This window comes from Drosophila innubila (assembly GCF_004354385.1).
Source record: "Drosophila innubila isolate TH190305 chromosome 3L unlocalized genomic scaffold, UK_Dinn_1.0 0_D_3L, whole genome shotgun sequence".
Lineage (NCBI taxonomy): Eukaryota > Metazoa > Arthropoda > Insecta > Diptera > Drosophilidae > Drosophila > Drosophila innubila.
Genome location: NW_022995376.1, coordinates 9,867,534 through 9,876,630, shown reverse-complemented (window position 1 = coordinate 9,876,630; position 9,097 = coordinate 9,867,534). Strand labels below are relative to the sequence as shown.

The following is a 9,097-nucleotide window of genomic DNA, read 5'->3' as shown; positions in this document are numbered from 1 at the left end:
GCGTGTGGGCGTGGCAACTCCAATTGCACATAGAGAGCAACAAAATGACGAATATAAGAAGTTTTATGAATTGAATTGCATAAATCAAATAAAGTTGAGACAGATGAGAGAAAGGGAGAAGGAAGAGCCGAAGGAAATGTAGACAGAGAAATAGATGAAGGAGAAAGAGACACAAAAAGATATGTATGTACGTTGTTTGATGTCCAAGGTAGAGTCGGAGCTAACACGGAAATGCTGGGCTGAAATAATGGATGCCGTATACTTGATATGGTAATTTATTATGTTTTTATTGCCTCTTGTTGTTGTTGTTGCTGTTGTTGTTGCTGTGTGCGAGTAGAGCAAATGCGACCAGAGTTGCCTGACTGCCTGACTGCTTGTCGGGTTGCCAGCCCTTGCTGGTCATTAATCTTTGTTATGGCATACACACATACACACACACACACAAACACATCTGTATGCAGCACACACACATTAACAAATGGCTACGTTATCCTTTTGCATTTTGGCGTAACTTGAGTCGCGGGAAACTCGCATAATTTTCAATATGAATGTGTGTGCGTGTGTATGTGTGTGTGTGTGGCGCAAATTTAATTGCGCAGATAAATTTGCGCAATGCTAATAAATTAATATTTATGTGCGCTGGCTCATTTCCCTACCTCTCAACCCCCTTAACTCTCTACTTTACTCTTTTCTTTTTGCTCTCTTTCTCACCCTTTGTCTGCAGCATTTTTATTTTTAATATGTGCATTGTTGTTGCAATTGCATTACTTTTATATATTGTTGTTGCTGTTGTTGGCGTTGGGCCACGAATTTAATGCATCTTCAAGATGCAAACACACATAAAATAAATCTACAGCACATACACACACATGCATATGTGTAGTAAATTGTACAAGTGTGTGCTGTAGTAATAGTAGCTGTTGTTGCTGTTGTTGTTGTTGTTATTATTATTGTTGCCTTTTGTGCGCTGTATTTTATCTCTTGCCGTTGTTGTTATTGCTGTTGCTGCTGCCGAGTTTGTTGTTGCTTTTTATGTCGTGCCATTTCAGCGAAGCTCGCAACAAAGCATAATAAAACTAATTGTCTGCGCTTCGCTCTCGCACACAGCGCACTAACACACACACACACACATGCTGCGAGAGTGTGTGTGTGTGTGTGAGTTGAGTGAAATAAAGAGAGCAGGGAGAGGAGCGGAAGGCATCCACATGTTTGCCATTCGGTTTCCTTGGGGCCGGCCAAACTATGCGACGGCAACAAAGTCAGCGACGCGTTGCCGTAAAAATTCGCAAAAAACACAAATACAAAAACAAAAAAAAAACAGAATTTAACACGCCGCATTTAGTTTATTTGAATTTGTGTTCTCTTTTGGCTTTCTTATGAGTATTTTTTGTTGCTCCTGCTGCTCCTCCTATTCGCAATGTGTCGCGCTTGAGTAACAAAATTTATGCGACCCGCCATTTTGCTATTTGCATTAGGCAGCCCACCAAATTCTCTCCCCGCTCTCTCCCTCTATCACGCTCTCTTGCACTGTTCTATGCAAGAGAGCGCTGTGAGTGCAATTGCTGTTGTTGTTGTTGTTGTGTGCTTGTTTATCAATTTGTTGTTGTTAAATACGTAATGCAATTTGTTGAGCTGAGAGAGCTGCTCATCAGATAACTGAAGTTTGATCGGGGAAGAGCAAAATGAGAGCAGAAAGTTCTGCTTAAAAGACTTGAAAAGCTTTACAGTGGTTCAAAGCTGTGCTAAATTAAGTTGAAATATTTTGTCCTAATGAATAATCTTGAATACAAGAAAATTCAGACATTTTGTACAACATTTAAATACAATTAAATGTTTTAAGAATTAATGTTGTTTAATTTATAACTCGTAGTTAAGTTTTTGATGTGAAAATGATATAGGACAGGTTATAATAAAAGTGTTTAGTTTTAACCGAGACGATGAACCGGCTAACCCGCTTTTTCTTAAGGAATGTCAATAAATGAGTACCTAAAACCAGTTTGGCTTCATCTTTACTTATTTCAGACACATGTGATGAAAGATATATATATAGTACTATATAATTCAATTTAATTTATCGCTCTATTGCAATTGTGTGTTTTATTCAGTTGCGAGTATTTATTGCATGCCTCATTGACCTCATGCGATTTTCACACACTCATTAAGGTGGCTTGCAGGTGAGATGGTAACAAAACCATTTGCCATGTGCTAATTTTCCACTAACCAACTTAATGAATTCACTTTAAAATGCAGAAAATGAATAAAATAAATGAAAAAGAAAAGGAAACAGAAAAAACGAATCGCATGCGCTTTGTGCAAATGAATTATTAATGGAAAAGAGCAAATCGCATAACGTAACTCTTCAGAAAAGGAATATATAGGTATCCATTGAAAGGTTCTCCCGGATGTCTTTCGATTTTTGCAAGTTAAATCAATGGCAACGAGTGAATTTGTTAGTTACTTCACCATTTCTTTAAATTTCAATTCCGATTCAATTTCAATTTGAAACGCTTTGATATTAATGCTAAGTGTGTTGCGGATTTCAATTTATATATATTCGTATTTTGGCAAAAAGCAAATGACTTTTATTGATTATATCGCTATGAGTAATTGAAGTTTGAATGCGACCGTAATGACAGCAGGAATGTGAATACTGAGTGGGTTACTCAGCATTCGAAACGTTGTTGTTGTTATTGTTGTTGTTATTGAGTCTCTCTTTGCCAACACTCTTCCACCTCAACGAGATACAATTCAACTCAATACTCAATATCAGTTTCAATCTCTCGATCTCAACCTGAACTCAACTCTCAGCTAGATCAAGATCCATTGTCACGACCTCAAAAGTTCATGCGAAAAAAGTGACTTGAATTTCAGATCAAAGTATTTAACATTTTTTATTGTTTCTTATAACGAGAATCATTAAAGCAAATACCTTCGTTTGTCAGCGTTTTTAATTAACAAAACTTTTGTTTAACTATCTAATCTCGTATGTAGCACACTCTTTAATATTCTCCTCTTTACTTGTCTTTTTTTTAGTTCAATCGGTATTCATTTAATTTAAAACTCATTTGAAAAACTAACTAAGGAAACAGTTTACGATTTCATTTGATTTTCAATCGAATATTTCTAAAATTACCCGTTCAATTAGCTTACAAAATCAAATTGCTTGATATCTTAAAAAATCCAATTAAATAGATCTAGAAACTGACACAGATACGAGTATCTTATAATTTGACGTTGTTTTTCTTTTTAGATTTCCATCTCAATAGTATTATTCTGCTGAACCAACCTATCAATCAAAAATTAGTTCCATAAGCTCAATTGAATTTCGAAACAGAACTACCTAAGACTTTTAGATTTATCGGTAAATGATTGATGCATTTCAAATGAATTCAATTCAATTCAATTCAATTCAAGTAATTTCATTTCATTTGATTATCGGATCCACTTACTTTTTTTTATCACGTTTGTTGGGGTTAAAGCTGTATTTGTGGGAATCGGGCGGGAACTGGGAGGTTTGTTCTTCAGTCAAGTCTTGGATTGTTTTGATTCTGATTCTGATTTAAGCACAAGTGTCTGTGATTATTGGATACGTATATTTCGTATACGAGTAATTACTTATAGCGTATATTTAAGGATTATTATGGCGCTTGTATCTGCATGTAATTTGTTATTATTATTGTTGTTGTTTTTATTTTAGAAATAGATTGCACGGAATTTAAGTATTACTTAGTTGCCTTTTTTTTGTTTAACTACTAGAATTATTATTATTTATAATTTGCTTGTGATTGATTTGATTTTTGTTTTCGCACAACACAATTAAACAATTAAATTGTTATTTCATTTATTTACACATTTATTGCTAAAGTTATTAGTTTTTCTTGTTTTGTTTTTTGTTAAGTAGTTGTTGCTATTGTCAGACACTGTTGTTGTTGTAAATTAATCAATTTCATGTCGCACTCGTCATGACATTTTGTTTTCAATTCAATTCAATTCAATTTCAATTTGAATTCTATTTCTATTTTTGATTTTGAGCGCGCAAATTTTCACGTGTTGTTGTTGTTGTTATACGGGTCGATCAGTTGTTCCCTCTCTTTCTATCTATCAATCTTTCTATCTTTATTTTATTCAATCTCCACACACATTTGTACGCTTGCACACAACTATATACATTTCTATGCATGTGTGTGTATATATATATATATATGGGAGTGAGTGTGTGTTTTTATATAAATGGTACAATATATAATGCGCTGATAACGAAATCACATTTTTCAATTGGCAACTGCCCCAAATTTCGTTAGTTGCTTGAGTTGCTTTAGTTGTTTGTGTTTGTTATCTATTAGCTCTTGTTGTAGTTGTTGTTTTTGTTGTTGCTGCTCTTCTTATTTATGTTGTTGTTGCTGCTGTTGCTGTTGCTACTTTTGTTGTATGCGTGTGAGTCACATTGGCAGCATTGTTGCTGTTGTTGTGGTTGCTGTTGCAGCAACGGAAATAAACAATCAATTTTAGTTAAAGAATTTATGCACGCACTCAGCGACATGGGCACACACACACATACACTTGCGTCGCGCACACAGATACAATCTCACACACACACACGCACACAGGCAAACACAAACGCACGTTGATGAATTAAGCACGCGATTTTCGCATGCAAAAAGATTTAGAATTTTGTGACGCGTGTTTGAGAATTCTCAACTTTGTATTTACCACTACCAATGCACACGAGACACTGGCCGAAGCGAAGGAGGAGGCAGAGACAGAGACCGCGAGAGAGTGAGTGAGTGAGTGAGTGAGAGAGAGAGCGAGACAAAGGCCAAAAACTCAAAACTCAAAGCTCAACTGCTGGGCAACCGTTGGGCAACCGTTGAGTTAGTCGGAAAGCGCGCTTGCCGTTGCCGACGTTTCACCGTTACGTCCTCGAGGAATCGCGTTTACAGAATGAATCTGAATCTGAACGTGTGGAGTGTAAGGCAGCGTAAAAGATACAGATACACCAATACACAAATACATAGATACAACGACGGCGACGGCGACGGCGACGACGACGACGACGACGACAGCGACGACGACGACGACAGCGACAAGCAGCAGCAATTGGCGTTGCTTTTGCTTGCTGTGTGTGAGTGAGAGTATGAGCGTGAGTGAGTTTATGTTGCTTGTATGTGTGGTGGTGGAGCTGCCGCTGCCGCTGTCGCTGCCTCTGCTGCCGCGAGAGCGCATGCGAGCGCCCAGAGAGCCAAAGACGAAGAAGCAAGCGCAAAAGGCAACAACAAAAAACGTGTTTGCCGCCATTACGGAGCGCCGTATGCGACTATCGCTCTGAGAGAGTGAGAGTAAGCGTGAGAGAGAAAAAAACAACAACAGCAACACCGGCTGCGGCGACTGCAGCAGCGACGTCAACGTCGACAGCAACGACGACGACGACACAGCTCTTTGTTACAGCTGTGTGTGTGTGTGTGTGTTTGAGTTGCTACGAAAAAAGGTAGTAAAAAATAACTGCGGTAAACCGAAAAAGGCACAAAAAACTGAAAACGAAAACGCAGCAGCAGCGACCACAACAACGCAAAGACAAAAAAGAAATAAAAATAAAAAAACTCAACGCCAACAAAGGCTCAGTCGGAGACGTAGACGGCAACGGAGTCGGAGTTGCTAGCAGGGAAGGGAGTGATTCCCCCTCCACCCCAAATACTCCCCTGACATGTTTTGCACTGAAATGCGCCGCTTTTAGTTCTTTGGCATTTTTGTGCGTTGCGGGCGTTCTTTTTAATTCGTTTCTTTTCCCTTTTTCTCGATTTTTTCTTGTTTTGTTTTTTTTCATCTTATTTATCTGGAATTCTGATAGTGAATGTGAATTGTTGGAAATGGCATTTGTCGCATTAGATTCACTGATCCTTTCTGCAGGGGGTGGGGGCATAATCTGGTGCTACTTACAAAGTTGAAAATATGGTTTTTGACCCCAGTGTAGAACTTATTGGAATTAGTAGTAGTTGCGGTAACTTACCTGTAAATAAAAAGAAGTGGAATATAATTAGTAAAATATTAATTATTAAATTAATGTTCATTATTTATGACCTTAAGCTTATATAAACAGGCTAAATAAATTCGAACTATCAACGATTTCAATTATTGCAAAATTTATTTTTAGTCCGTTTTCAATATTTTTATTTATAACTAAATACAATGAAATGTAAATATGATAAATATCAATATGCTTTTATGAGCTTTAAGCTGCTCATATTGAAATTTCCAAACATAGTTTCGAAATATCGGCAATTTCAATTATTAAAACATTTTATTCGATCCAGTTCTTCGTTTATCATTAATAATTTTAGTTATTTTCTTAAAGACTACATATTTTCTAAAACAAAATTCCTTGCATTTTAAGTTTGAACATTTTCAATGGAATGTTAGATCCAATTTGCTTAAAATCTAAGTCTAATTGGAATAAATTGTGTGCAATCCTTGTGTAATCGAATCCAAATGGATTGGAATAATCCAAGTCAATTGGTTGGCCAGTTGGATTTAAGGTGACCCTCAACAACAACAATGCCTAAAAATTCCAATTGGATTGATGGATTGATGTAAAATTGATGACTGACTTCAACAGCTGCATTTGCTGAAAGATTTTTATTGCTTCTATAAACAACTTTCTGTGTATCGATGTGTGTGTGTCTCTCTGTTTTTGTTTTTGCTCATTTCTTTTTTGCTACGCAACTCATTTGCAAAAACTTCAGCCGGCAATATTTCATGCCACCCATAGAGCAAGGCGCTCTTTACGCCCGCTCTTCGCCTCTCTTCGCTACACTAGCCAACCAACCAATTTCCGCCCCCTCACACACACACACACACGCACACACACACACACATAGACACCTAAGAGAGTTTCGAGAGGTGGAAAAAGTGGCTTCATTACAAATTTCAATTTTGTTTTATTATTATTTTAACTTTGCTTTTGTGTGTGTGTGTGTGTGTGTGAGTTTTTGCTTATTTCGTTTGCAATTTTATTTTTATTATTATTATTTTGCGACGCTGCTTGGCCATTTTGGCATTTCCTTTTTTTATAGCAAACGGCAAAAACAAAGACAAAAAACAAGAAGCAAAAGCAACAACGCAGCAGCGACAGCGACAGCGATAGAGGCAGCGATTGGCAAAAGCAAAAGCAAAAACAAAAGCAAAATGCTTTTATAATTTTTCAGAAAACTCAGGAAAAATCATCATTGTGCGTTGCCGCAGCTGTTGTTTTATTATTTTTTATTTCTCTTGCTTTTATTTTTTAGCATTTGTTTATTTTTTATTCGCATACGCTGTGTTGTCTTTGCTGCTGCAGCGAAGTCAGCGTCAGAGTCATCGGCAACAGCCATCATACATAAGTATAATTTTTGCAGTTTCCATTTTAGCAGCGCAGTTCTAACCAGCTGTCCCCTCCTCCTCCCCTCCGCCATGCCACAGCGTCTTGTCCTGCCAACACCCACCATCGACCTCTTTTTCAGATCTAGAGCTGAAGATGCGAATGCCAACAGCAGCAGAGCAGCAGCAGCATCAGCAAAGATGGCATGTAGAGTGCGCGGGGGGAGGGGGGGGCCAACCGCAGTCGCAGCATATGCCGGCTTCTTCTGCTTCTTGCTCTTCTTCGGCGACAAGCGACAACAAAACTGCAACAGCAAAACACCAATACACCAATAAACTCTCCCAAGCACACACACACACAGACAAAAACAAATACAAACACAGAGAGCGCGCGCTCTCCGCACATAAAATAGCAGTCAATAAAAGCAGCAGCAGCAGCAGCAGCAACAACAACAATAACAAGAGCGCAGCAACGAAGCCTTGGGGTCATTATTCTCTTGGTCTTGGAGGCGCTCGCTGCTGCCGCGCATTGACGTCGCTGTCGCTGTCGTCGTCGTCGTCGCTTTCGATGTTGTTGCTGCTGCTGCTGCTGCAGCCTAGCCTTGGTGGTTGCTGCGCTCAGACACACAGACATACACTTGCACACATGCACAAGTTGGGGAGACAGCGCTGCATGTGTATGTACGTATGTATGTGCATATACATATGTATGTGTGCCTCTCCAAACAATGTAATAAAATTCAATTATTCTCATGTGCGTCTTGCACTTTGTTTCGTCTTTTGTTGCGCGCATTTCGCGAACAGCCGCCACAAAATGCCAAAAGGCGGAAAGTACAGGCAAAGGCAAAGGCATTGGAAATGCAAATGCAAAGTCAAAATGGAAATGGAAATGATTGCCAAAAGAGTCAGCGGGGACAGGGGGAAGGGGGTTGGCATGTCTATATAAAATATTCGCCTGCTGCTGCCGCCGACGCACACACACACTCACACACACACATACGCATACAAATGCACTTTCTTAGCTGCACTTTGGCGTTGGCGTTCTTTTTGCGTTTTGCCTTTTGGCTCTTTTTCTTCTCACATGCCTTAGCAGCAGCCACAGCAGCAGCGACGACGCGTCTCATTTCTTTGTTGTCTCGTGTGTTGTTGTTTTTGCTGCCGCTGCCGCTGCTGCAGCGCATTTTGCATAAGCTGCCTGCAATATTTTGTAGCCTCCTTCAACTAATTTCTTTTAGCGACGTCTTCTTCTTATGCTGCTTCTACTTTGCTGCGTCTGTTGCGTTGCCAACTTTTCTTATTTTTATTATGTTTTTTGTTTGCTAATTTTGTGCGCTTCCTCCCATTGCCCCATTCCCATTACGCGTTAGCTGTTTTTGTTGTTGCTTTTGCTATTTGGGGCTGCTTGCATTTTGGTGCCCAGTCCCAACAAATGCTGCAGCGCTCTCAGCAAACGCTCTCTTTAGTGTTGCTCTCACTCAACAATATATGCGCTCTCTCTTGCTTTGCTCACTCTCTCCCTCTCTCTGTGCTCTTGCGCATGCGTCGCATTGATTGTTTGTGTAATGCTTAAACGTTGTAAGCTCACCCTTCAGCACGTTTCTTGTTGTTGTTATTGCTGTTGTCAAAAGTGATTTTGATTCTTTTTTTTGTTTTGTCTTTGTTTCAGTTTCAAGGCTCTAATCATAGTTGCTTAAAGTTGACATCTGACTTGTGGCCCCAACATGACATTCATCAAGATTCTAAAATC

The 9,097-nt window shown here is 38.9% G+C and overlaps 1 protein-coding gene across 1 annotated transcript in view; it reads right to left on the bottom strand.

Moving 5' to 3' along the window:
* The window catches only part of LOC117786900 (DNA N6-methyl adenine demethylase), a 105,732-nt gene that overhangs the window by 37,256 nt on the left and 59,379 nt on the right, over positions 1 to 9,097 (bottom strand).